Here is a 12,848-nt window from a genome sequence, read left to right on the forward strand (position 1 = left end):
GGAGAACCATGACCCTGCAGCCTGCTTGGCCTGTGGCAGAGCCTGGAAAGCCAGGCTTAGTCACTGCCACCACAGAATGGGTAAGATCCTGCCAAGTGATGGTTACCTACAAAAGGAAGTGTGGCTCCCTCTAGGAGCAGCAGTTACTAATTCCCCCCCAATATCTTCCCTCCCTTCCCTAAACACAGGAAACTCAGCTCTCCAGCAGCTTCTGCCCAGGTAGGCTATAGCTTGTTGTACTTGGGGAGACAAAATTCAGGGTTGTGTATGCAGCCAAGACACCTTAGGCCAGCTCCCTGTGCGGCCAGCAGTAACAATGGTGTCTGGGGCAGGAGATTCCCCAGCAGGATGCTAGGGAGGCAATGGTCTGAATTTAGGAGGTGGAGAGGAAGCCCACCTTGCACAGGTAATGGCAGGTTTCCAGGGCCTGTGAAGAAGGGCAAAACATCTCCAAGGGAGAAGTGGCTAGAACAGTGGATGCTGTTTTAATCCTGCAATTGGGGTGAGGTGGGCCAGCAGGTAAAGAATGGTGGCCAACAGCCTAGTCAGGCACAGGAGGAGCTGAACAGCTGTATATTCATGTGGTTGACAGGTCAGCAACATGGGCTGCAGTTAAGGACACCCTTTTTCTGTCTGTAGACCTTGCTGGGAAAGAAGGGGCAAAATTAAGAAAGAGGAGTAAGGTAATTGTATGCTGCATAATAGAGAGGTATCATGGAAAAAAACTAGGGAACGTATTTTTTATGAGATCATCATAGCCAACTCAGTGTACCCAATTCTGTGAAGGTCAAGAAGCCTCACTTTTTGAGTAAAGTCAGTGAGGGAGTTGTTTCATCCGGGCATATACAATGAACCTCCTTTTACCTACCAGGCTGTGGATCCCAAATGCCAGTCTTTTACAGGAAGTTTGCTGTACCATTTAGACTATGCTGACTTCTCCAGTAAAACACTGTGGGTTTGGTTTTGTGGATTCATCTCGGTAATGGGCAGCTTCCACCAGCTCTTGCAGCACTAGCTGCACAGAGCATGCTCTGGGGAAGACAGCTGAGTATACAGGATATATACATATACAGGATACATACATATACATACATATACTGTATACAGGATATATATACAGTATATTACAGGATACTCCAGGTATTTTAAATGAAGATGTCCAGCCCCAACTGGTTCTGGATTATGAAGTTCTACTGGACGGACAAGGGAAGGGTCAGCACACAGTTACTAATAGAGGTCTTCACTTCCTAGATAATGTTTTGCAGATTACTGTTGTGGTCCTCAGATGACCTTGTATAACAAGTTTATCCTGCTTTCCAAGAAAGCTTAGTGACACAGGGGCAGAGATAAATCAGGCATTGCAGAAAGACAGATTCCAGCAGCAGTAGCAGTTCTTGCCAGGTACTCTGTGTGCTCAGAATCCATTCTTCTGTCTCAGGCATCCCAAGGTATAAAATACTTGGGCGAAGGTCATTCTGAGCCTGCCTGAGGTTGTCATTTTTTGCTTGAGTCAGTCAAATTGGCTGCTCATCCTCTTCCACCCCAAATGCAGGGTCACTAGTTGGTCAGAGCCAATTCACATAAAGGCTCAGAGAAGCTCTGGAAATGTAACACAGAGAATGCGCTAGGAAAGGGAAGTGGGATATTGGCATGCCAGGAGCTTTGGGACAAATGTTTGGGACTCCACAACCATCCATCATTGCCAAAGTGCCACAGACACAGAGCAAAGGCAGGTGCAGTCCAAGGAAGCAGCTTGTCCTTTTGCTCTTTCCATATGCCCCAGCTAGAAAGAACTGGACAGAAATAAGGGCAGGAGGCCAGCACTCTTAGTTTTTCAAGACCTCTGTGCTGACACCCAGCAGCTCTAAAATTTGTTCCAGTTTAGATTTATGGCTACAATTGCACGCACCTAAAAGTGACTGCAAAATGTAGGTTACAGGTGGATAGTGCAAGGAGGCAAGGCAGCAGCAGTTATGGGAGAGACAGTGGCAGAAAGCAGAGCTTCCTTCATGGAGTGGGGTGCTTGGAGGGGATCCCTGACCAAAGGGTCTTGGTCTTGCTGCATTTGGATCCCCATTTGTGAGCAGTCAAAACTACAGTGACGTAACACAACTCCTAAAACTGATTATCATTCAAGTGGACATAACGGAGCAAAGGCACTGGATTTTGGCTAACAGGTGAGGCCAAAACAGCAACAGGATTTACTGCACAGCTTGTGTAGCAATCCAGAGCATGGCTAGAAACTTGCAGATGAACTCTGTGGGGCACACATGGGCGCTCTGGGGATTTCTGTAGTACCCATCTAACACACCCCCAACCCGCCAGCAACTAGGTTCAGCATCCAGGCATGCGCTGCACTCTGCTTCATGCACACGGAGTGAACCTGTCTCTTCTTAGAGTCGACTCAAGGCCAGAGAGGCAGTAACGCTGTGCAGTGGACTGGGTTTCTGTTATGGATGGAAAGCAGGCAGAGAAACAATGTTTCCATGTCGAGCCAGGGCCTCACTAAAGGAACCCTGGCTACCAAGCTGGAAAGCAAGAGTCAGGGGCCCAGGCCTCCGAGAGACCCGGGCGCTGCCAGCTACCTTCGGTCCCCACTCATTGGGGCACCCGGGGCTGGGAACGGGCAGCCGCCCTGCCCAACGGCGCCGGGGTGGCCCTCAGGGAAGACCCGGCTGCCAGCCCCGCGGAGACAGCGGCACGCCGACGGTTAACCGCCGCCAACGATCGGCTCGCCAAAGGCTGGCCGCCGTGCTGACGTCACGGCGCCATTTATAGGCCTGTCGGAGGGCGCGGGCGCCCCGCCCCCTCGGCGGGGCGGGCGGCTGCCCGCGGCGTGACGTCACCGCGCTCTCGCGTGGCCCCCCCCCCCGCTCTGTGGGGCAGGGGCCGCCCCACCCCCACGCCGCCGGAGTGGCCGTTGGGCCCCGTGTTCCACAAGCCCCGTGTCACCCCCACGCTGCCGGAGTGGCCGTTGGGCCCTGCGTCGCACAGTACCCGTGTCGCACAGACTTTGTGTTACACAGGCCCCGTGTCGCACACACCCTGCAGGGGACACGGGGGACATGGGGGACACGGGGGGGCTGCCCTGTCCGAACTGATGCCATGCCACAAGTGGAGCCCGCGCCAAAACAGGCTCCGGTGGGGGGGTTCAGAGCAGCCTCGCAGCACACACAGAGGGCACCGCCAGAGATATCTTACGGCCCCGAAGGCCTGTAGGGCTTGTGCACGTGATGCTTGTACGCTCACTCTCCCTGACACACTTCTTATGAAGCATATGTGTGCATAATCTAGACTTCAGTTTGCTTAGTTCCTGCGTTATTGTATCAGTCGGTCATGACCGTTTTGGAGGGGAATTTATGCAACATCAGTGTTTGCTCTCCACCTCCCCCACAGCCCTGTAAGAGCCGTGCATGGCGGCCATTTTCTACTTGCTCCAAGTTTCTTGGGAGATCGATTGCCTCGGTGGTGACAGCATGGTTGGGTCAGTGACACACCGGGAACATTTCATCCCGGGGCGGCTGGGGATGTCCCGCGCACAGAGGTAGCTCTGGCAGGGGCCAGAGTTCAACCTTGCTGAAGCAGGTGTTGAAAAGGTTCAGTCTGTGCTTACAGCCTGGATTTACACCTTTTTTTTTTCCTTTTGCTTGAATGTCACAGTTTGCGTGTTGCTTATTTGTATCATACATTGGATGGACTCAGTTAGGTCCTTCCATAGCATTTTAAGGTGCAAAGTGGGAGGCCTAAAGTTTTTTCTGACAAAGTCAGTAGGAAGATCTCCACGGCTTTGATGTTTCCTGTGTGTTGAATACCTGTATGACAACGAGCTACGGTCGCTGGCTTCCTCCTGCAATAAATACCGGTCTAAGCAGACTTTCATGGAGTATGTGTCTGTTAGATATTGTTCTATTCTTTGCTTGCTATGGAGCTATTGAAGTTCCTGCAATCACCTCTGTAACCATCAGCTTTGAGAAGCTTTCCACCTACATGCCCCTGACAGGGCAAAAAATTCCCAGAACAAGTATTTTTATGGGGGGAGGAAGAGCACTGTGCTTTTGGAGAGGAGAATATCTCCCCCTAAGGTTAAAAATAAAGTCTTAGAATGAAATAATCTTTCTGTATTGGCTTTGTATTGACCAGTTAGTCTGATGGCCAAGTTTCCAGTTTGGGAGATCTCTCTTGCATGGTTTTCTAGACGTGATCTGTGCTGTGATTTAGGACATTGACTATTGGAGAGTTTCTTTGCTTGTGTTTCTAAAAATCAGAAACTTGTGATTCCCTATGCTGATACGTTAACACTTAGGATGTAGGTTGTGGTTTTCAATGCCCCATCCGAAAGTGATTGCTTACATATTGCAACTGCTTTACTCTGCAGCATTGGATGCCTTTGGGTGGGCCTTGGAGCGCCACATCCCATCTGCTCCCTTGCTGGGTTTGAGAGGTTTGTTTGACTGGATCCTATTTTAATCTGGATTTGTTGAGCCCTTTCCTTTCTCACCTGCTTCCCCGAATATGTGACTCCCTGGGTACCACAATGTCATCTTGAGGCCAAGGAGCAGCTCAGGTCATCCCTGGCTGCTGATTACCCTTTGGTAGGACTGGCACGTCCTCATCCCCATGGGAAGACGTGGCAGCACAGATGGTGGGGGGGTGAATGTGGGCCAGAAGAAGTTCCCCAGTGGCCAATGGGCAACACGGTGGCTGGGACACAGCTCTCCCCAAGCGTGGCTGGTCCCCCCCCCCACCTTTTTCTTTTCCCCGTCACAGGCAGCTTACAGCACTGGTGGGAAAATGCATGAGACAGTGGGAAAGACCAATGGCTCCCAGCTCAGCTGCTCGCTTGTGCTCCCCACGTCTGCGGTTAGGTCATGGCTCCTCCCCGCTCCTCAGCGTCTCCACATCTGTCAGGGGGACAGTGACACTGCCTTGACTCACCAGCCTGCTGGGTGACCTCACTGCAAAGGTGGGAGCTGCAGTCCTTGGACCAGTCTGAATTGGGCAGAGGGAGACTGTGCTCCTCCTTTCCCTCACGTTATCAGCTGTGCTGCCAATCTGTCCCTGCACGGATGCAAACCTGAGAGCTCCCCCTGCAGACCAGGTCTCTCAGGGATTGCTCCATGGTTCTCCTGTGTGCCCCTTGAGCCCCCAGGCTACACCATGCATTGTGCCAGCACCACCACTTGGGCTGTTGCAACAGGACTGCTGTTAGCAGGTGGGTAGTTGAGGTGGAAAAATAAGCTAAACTTCTCTCCATCTATGCCAGTGCAGCTCAGCAAGAATGGCAAAAAACACCAGGAAAGGAAGAGCAGATCTGGCTCTTTTCTTGGTATCTCCTTGCTTGCAAGGCATTTCTTGTTCACATCCCCAGTTTGTCACTCCCAGTCAATTCAGGTCGTCACCATGCTGGACCTGCAGGAGCTGTGCCCTTGGCATCCCAGAACAGGGACGTTGTAGGATCCTCAGCCCCAGGCAGAGGCTGGGTGAGAAACTCTCACTGCGGATCTCTCCAGCATGGGCTAAGGAGGCAATGGAGCCCGGCTTTCTACGGACTTCGCCAAAGCGCTCTGAGAGTACTTGTTAACTCCTGGAGTTAACAGCCATGCAATGGCGTGCCAAAGCCTACAGTGATATGCACTGGTCATGGCATAGCTGAACACAGGAATATCAGGAAACACAGAAATGCGCATGGCTGAGAACAGCTTGAGCTGGCCCTTGGATGAATTTACTGTGCTTTGCAGGCAAAGCAAGGTGAATGGAGGAAGGGTTTCCTGCTGCAGTCATCAGGAGAGCTGCAGCAACATTGTCTGTTGCCCTTGCTACATACTAGCTTGTGTGCCTTTTTTGTTTTTTTGTTGTTGTTGTTTTTCTTTTTCTTTTTTTTCTTTAAATGAAAGCCCTAGCACACCTTTTGCAAGCCGTTGCTGGCTGATTCACTCCAAGGAAAACTTTGTCCTTGGTGGAAACACCCTGCAGAGTGGGAGGGACACATTCCCTCACAGGGACCTGCTTCCTTCAGTGGTAACGCTGCACCACAAGCATGGCAGGCTGAGCAAGACCAACAAAAATAACCCCAAATCCCCCCAGCTGTGTCTCATCAGCTGCAGAATAACACATGGCCAGGACTGGCTTCCTTACCATTCAGCAAAGAAGGAATGAGCTCCCCCATGCCTCCAGCTGTACCTGTCTCTTCTCCATCTAAAGGCAAAGTGAAATTTGGACCTGAACCTTCTTCACAGAGATCTCATTTTTCTAACCCTCTCCTGCGCCTCTGTGGGTGATGGGATCCTTGGGAAAAAACATGTCCCTCCCTGACATGCACCCTTACCACGGTAAAGTCATTTTTGCTGTTGGCTACAGCTGTGCACAGATTGTCTATTACACAGAGGCCCTTCCTTGACCAGTAAAGATAAAAAGCAGCATTCATGCTAGCAGAGCATTAAGCTTCAACGGTGCGTGTTTGGGGAGGGGGGAATAAAAGCTGAATTCTTCAGCAGTTTTAAAAAAAGCACACAAGGTTTCTTGAGGTGAACAGGCCATCCTCACAGGAGGGTGCGCGTGTAGGGGAATGCACGCAGCAGTGGGGAACAGTGCGACAATAACCCTGAAAGGGTCGGGGCGAGCATGTTCCAGGCTGTGTTTAAATTGGAGCCCAGCCACAGAAACCAAGGGAAAGTTGCACAGCAAAAGGTTTCACACACCGCTAACCTTGGCCAGGATTTGTCCCTTGGCTTGCATTTGCACCCTCGCTTACGAAGGCGGATGGAGCCCGCTGGAGAGAGCTGGCTGTCACTTCGCATTTGTGGGGGGACTCTTAAGAAGAGCTTGGAAAAGCATCCTGCTGGCAGTGGGAACTGACCAGGCCAAGCCAGCGGCACAGTCAGAGAAGCGAGGGGAAGGAAGGGGGCCGATACCCCACAGCGCAGCCTTCCCCTTTCGCACCCGGTGCGGACAGCCAAGGGCCACGCGCAGCATCGGCCGGCTGTCGCGTGAGCGGGAAGCAGGTGGCATCTGCAGGGAGCACACGTGGGCCTCCGGGGAAGCCAAGGGCTCAGCAGGCCCCCAGCTCCCCTCCAAGCAGTGTTTTTCCACATCCAGGTTCTGGCACGCCAGCGAGAGCCGGGGCGTGGGAGGCACCTGCCGTTAACGCTGCCTGTGCGGTGCGTTATTCAAACCCGATAACCCAAATCTCCGAGAGGCTCCGGGGCAGCGAGACACTCTCTTCAGCCAGAGCAAACTTGGGTTGTTTTGCTGGGCCTGTATTTACAATAAATCCACAGCACATCTATCTTAGAGCCTGCTTTTCATGCTTGCATAAGGCTTTCCTCTGGGCCCCAGCCCCCTCCATCTCCCAGAACAGCCTGATCCATGTCAAAAATTGCTGCTTTCAGACTGAAAAGCACAAGGATGAAGCTTGGCTTTTTTTTTTTTTTTTTTTAAACCAAAGCTGTCTCCTCCTTTCAGGTGGGAGCCCGCCCGCTCAGTGACTCAAGCTGCAAGTTTCCTTCTTAATAACGAGTCCCCTGTGACGAGCATCTCAACAACACCCCATGCCCCTGCTTTGAAGAAATTACTCAGTGGCTTCAGGAGACTAATCCCATCTTGTTACCATGCCTTGCTAGAGTATCCTATTTGGGGACTGACTTGGTCACTTGCCCAAACCTGGTGTCAAACACACAGCGATTATTCCCACACCCTGCCCCGGGCAATACCCCTTGCCGGGTGAGCGCTGGGCTCCAGCACGTTCTTTCGTCTTTTTGTTGGCAGCCGCCTATGAAGGAGGGCAAAGCCCTCACCCTCTCTCTGCAGAGCTCCCTGCCCTACTTCCTTCCCTGCTTCTGCTGACACAGAAAGACTGCTTTAAGGTGGAAAAGGGCACTTTACCTCCCCCCACCTTGCTGTCTCACTGAGATGACACAGGAACATATATCTGAACAGAAGTAAGGCTATACTAAGCCTTTTCCCTAATCCCTGCCCAGGCTGCACAGCTATCAGCTGTAAGCTAACTCCAGGCCCTACCACTCAGCATACCTGCGCCCAAAAAGGGAAAGGCTGTGTCCTGCCGCATCAGAGCCAAGCAAATGCAGGGCAAGGATCAGTAAGGCACATATTCATCCTTGATTTTCCATTTCCAGAAACATGTCTAAGGGCAAGAGTTTGTGCATGCTTTAGATAAATGATTACAAGGGGTTTGAGACACAAAGGGGAAAGAATAGTTTTGTTGCTTAGCAGAGTGTGACAGTCACATGGCATGCAGCATGCACGAGCAAGAACCCAGCTCCCAGGGCTTGGAAATCCAAGGGCAAGCAATGCAAGCTCTTCCAGGAAGAAATTCAGGCTAGAGGGGCTGTGGGGAAGGACACTAGCAGGAACCAGCTCCACATTTGGTTTCCTTAAATACATTTTAATAAGCTACTTCATACAGCTTTTTGGGGAGGCAGCATAGGGATCTGTGACCCACCCCTGGAGCAGAAGGCAGGCAGGAGCACAACTAGGCTGTTTATGGCTTGGGGAAGCTGTGTCACTCGGCAAGCAGAGGGAAGGAAAGATGTTTCCTATGCTAAAAAGCTTGTAAGCATCTTCCTCAGCACAGAACTGTTTTCATCCCCCTTTTCACCAGAAAGGAGCAGCACCCTTTAAAGAAATTCTTATTAAACCTGAGCAATGAGACATAAAAGCAAAATGAAACACTAGACCTTCATCACCCTTCATTTGTTCTCATATCCAGGCTCAAGGCCACCCTGCTATGAGAAGCCACCTAGAATGAAAAAGCAGGGAGGACACAGCCTGCACACACTGCTCCAGAGGCTTCTTTTGCTTAGGAAGCACCCAAAATAGCCCAAGGATAAACCCCTGGAGGGGAGTGGGGGGGAAGAAGGGGATAGGGAAAATAAAACACAAACAGCACCTCCTCCACAGCAACCACTGCTTGTGAAGGCTTTGTCTACACCTAACCAGGTCTGGTCAAAGGGAACCAGGTAACGATCCCAGCTTAACCATACAGAAGCTGCAGGCAAGCTACTTCATTTGGGAGGAGGTGCTGCAGGTAGCCTGCTATTTTAGGAACTCTGATGTTGCTCTGTTGAAGGCCCCCGAGGCATCAGAAGCTAAAGGCAAAGTATCATGTTCCCTCTTCCCCCCTCCTCCCCTCCCCTGGGAAGGAAAGCCAGCTCTCAGCCTCACTCCAGGGAGCTGAATCACGGCTTTGACCCTGGAAGGCAAGGCAGACCGCCTTTTTCCTATGCCACTGCTATTCTTGGCAGCAGGAGAGGTCAGAAAGACAGCTGCCCTCACCGCCTTGCACAACACCCCACCACCGCTGGGCTATTCCTAACACAGTGAAACCGCCACTGAGCGTGAGCACACTACGAACCAGTGATTTCACGTGAAAGAGGAAGGCACCAAGCACTGGTTCATCTGAAGGCAGGCTGGGAAGGAATCCTGGTCCCTCTTCACCAGCATCACTGCCTACTCTCAGGGAGAGGCAACCACAGAGGTGTTCTCTCCCCACTGAGCACACAACACATGACAACCAATTATTATATCATGCTTTTAATACAAACTTAAAAAAATCTGGAACAATAGAAACTGTACAGATTTGATCAACCTTTTTGTTTTTGTTTTTAACTAAATCTCTAGACACACCAATGTCCCGTTCCAAAATATTGCACAACATTCTGAATACAAAACTCTGATTGTATTCCTCCTTCGCTAAAGAAAAAAAAAAAAAAGAAAAAAGACAGCAACCCCCTGGTTCCCCCTCTCAGTAGCCCCCTTCTTGGAAAGAAACCCAAGCAGAGCACACACAGAAACCCTCCACTCAGAGACATACAGACTTCTGTCCTCTTTCACTCATTCTCTCCTCAAGACGACTGTCAATTCACTCCTCAGAGAGGGTTGGGAGGGAAAGGAGGGAGGCTGAGTGGGGAGAAAGGAATCTTCACTGCTTCTTTTTTTAAAGTTTTTTCCTGAAAAAATATTTTTCTCTCCTCTTTTTAAGAAAAAATCTTGAAAAGAAAAAAATTACAATTTTTTTACGTTAGAAATATACATATATTATATATACCTCTTACATTTTACAAATGTAGCAAATTATTCAATACAAACGGACATCAACAAAAAGAACACAAACCCATAAAAAATAAAAGTTAAAAAAAAATTCTCTCTTCTCTTCCTAAGAAACCAGGTAAATTAGTGCAGGTTTTAAAAAATAAAATTGAAGCTGAACGCCTACATCCAAGACTAGAAAAGACCCAAAAAGGCCGTTAGTTTCCATTGCTGCCTGACGCTGGAGGAACGTTTCTGAAGCACGCTTTTTTCCTTTAAGATACAAAGAGGTTGGTCCCTCCCCTTTTCCTCCTTCCACGCACACTATTTTTAAAGCAGGTATAATACGTGTGGCAGGGCAAAGCAGCATCAAAGCTTCACACACACAAGCAGGTGGCTGGGGGCATCCCACCTCTCCCCTCCCTTCCTGCACCTGAGGAGGGCATGCTGTCCCACAGCAGCAGTTCACAGAAGGCTTTGCCAGAAGATGTGGGAACGGTGGAAGAAACTGAGGCAGCTGAGACAGGGTGCCAGCCAGGACCCCGCGATCGCGGGCTGAGCGCTCCTCGGTCCAGCGTGGCAAGCTGGCTGGCCATCAGCAGCATACTCCTGGGGAGGAAGGATGGGGTGGCAGTGGTAACATCAGTAAGGGGGTTAATGAGAGAGGAAAAAAAGAAAAAAGAAATCAGCTCAGCCATTCCTGGGCAGCTTGTCCTAGCCTGGAAACCTGGAGGGTTGAGGCTGCAGATGCCAGTTCGAGGGAAGCTACCTGGGCTCCACTCTCCTCACCCACCCACCGTGTTGGTCATAGCTTGACAGCAGCAAGCAGCCTGCTCGGGAACCGATGCTGGGCATGAGGTTGGGACCATGCCTCTTCCAGTCACCCAGAGAGGGAAAGGGGCATGCTGGAAATTCTCCTTAATGAGATATGGGTAGTGGCAGTCTCCCTGGGACACCCCATTTCCCCTGCAAAGGCTCATTGACAACACAAGAGGGCTAGAGCATCTCTATCTCAGCTTGAGAGAAGGGAGAGGGAAAAGCACGAATTCAAGCCTATCTCCCCTGAAACAGGGATGTCTGGAAAGAGCTTACTAGTTCTCAACAGACACAGCAGAAACAGGTTTCAGAAGGTGCTCCAGAGACATGCTTAAAAGAAAACCAAATCCCCACACTTGGGAGGCAGCAGAAAGATTTTTTTTTTTTTTAAAACAAAAAAAACTTCCTGGAGCCTCATCTCCATCTCACTCCTCTTTGCACTCTTCCATACTCTCACAACAGCCTCCGAGGAGACCTCCTTCCCACCTAGGGAGCCACCAGCCCTGCCTGGGCAAAAAGAGGCCCTCCACATGTCCCCCTGAAGGTGGGCTCTGGGCTCCCTGGCACAGAAGTGACCTAGCTGAAAAGCCATTACCACCCTGCTGCAGCACATTGGCTTTGGGAAAAGCTGCAGGGGCGTTCCTAAATTCTGGCCCTACTGCTGTAGGTTCACACATGGGAACACCCTGCTCTTCAGTAAGCCTGCTACTGTCTGCACCAACACGATCTGGTTGGAAGGACAAACTTACACTAGGCGCTTCCCTTCTGCACCAGATCAGCCATCTCCTCCCGCTCCTCCAGAAGGGCAGAGGAAGGGTTTTAGTCAGATTTATTCCTAACTGAAAGTACAAACCCTTAGGCTATCATTCAAGAGAGCAGCTTCGACAACATAGCCCTTTCTCTTCTCCAAAAGCAGTGCTGCCTCTCTAATTAAAAAGAAAGGCATTCCCTCTCAAAGATTAAAAAGATAAATTCACAGCAGGGAATGAGAACACAAACCTAGAAGATTGCCCCAAATGACCGTCAGTGGACGCTGCCCTTGCTGGTGGGGAGAAAGTACACAAAATGGGGGCAGAATCCAAGTGCAGCTGCCTGGCTCAGCACCACCTCCCCCACACAGCAGGGACACGTGTGTATGTTTTTACACCACAGGGTTGTCATCTGAACCAACTGGCCCGAAGAGGCCATGAAAAGGTTCCTTTGCTCACACGCAGAAGGGGATTATAACCAGAGTGACTTAGTTCAAAGTGCTGTTCTTCTGCAGCTTCCCTCCACGGCTGGAAGTGCAGATGAGGAAGGGAGCAGGAAGAAGCCATTTCACAGTAATGCTCTGGCCTTCCTGCTATTTGCTGGGAGACACTAAAGAAGAGTTAGTGCTTTTCAGCACACAAACAAAACAGCTGATGCCAGCCTGGTCTGGAGAGCTTCGAGCAACAGCACAGCAGTCTCAGCCTGTGGGCGCGGTAGATGCTCTCCGTCTACACTCAGGACGCAGAGCCGTAACAGAAAAGCAAGCCCACTCACCCATTTCTGGCTAGCACACAAGAAGAGCATGCACCTCCGCCAACACTGACTCATCCTCTCCCTGTCCCTCCCCCAGCCTCCAGCAAGGCAGTAGGTGTCTGGGGACGCAGCCCAGAACAAAGCCATCTCTACACCCAGGTAGAAGGATCGAGTGCCCAGTGCTGGGGATGGTGCAGGGAGACAGGAGCATCGTGACCTATGTTTGCACCATTCCTGGGCTGGGGCAGGGGAAAGGTGAACACAAACCAAAAAACCCAAGATTCATTAAAGGAGTAAAAAAGTGAGTAGGAAAAAAGCACAGGGACTGAGTTAAAAAACAAGTCAGTGCTTCAGGAGCGTTGCCAGCACAGCGCAACAACACTAAGCTCTCTCTTTTTCCAAGAAGCTATATTTATAAGATTTGAATATTTTCTGTATATTTCTATTTTTCTTTTCTCTCCTTTTTTTTTTTTTTTTTTTTTTTT

This window comes from Apteryx rowi, unplaced genomic scaffold, assembly GCF_003343035.1.
Source record: "Apteryx rowi isolate R43461 unplaced genomic scaffold, aptRow1 scaffold_223, whole genome shotgun sequence".
NCBI classification, from domain to species: domain Eukaryota; kingdom Metazoa; phylum Chordata; class Aves; order Apterygiformes; family Apterygidae; genus Apteryx; species Apteryx rowi.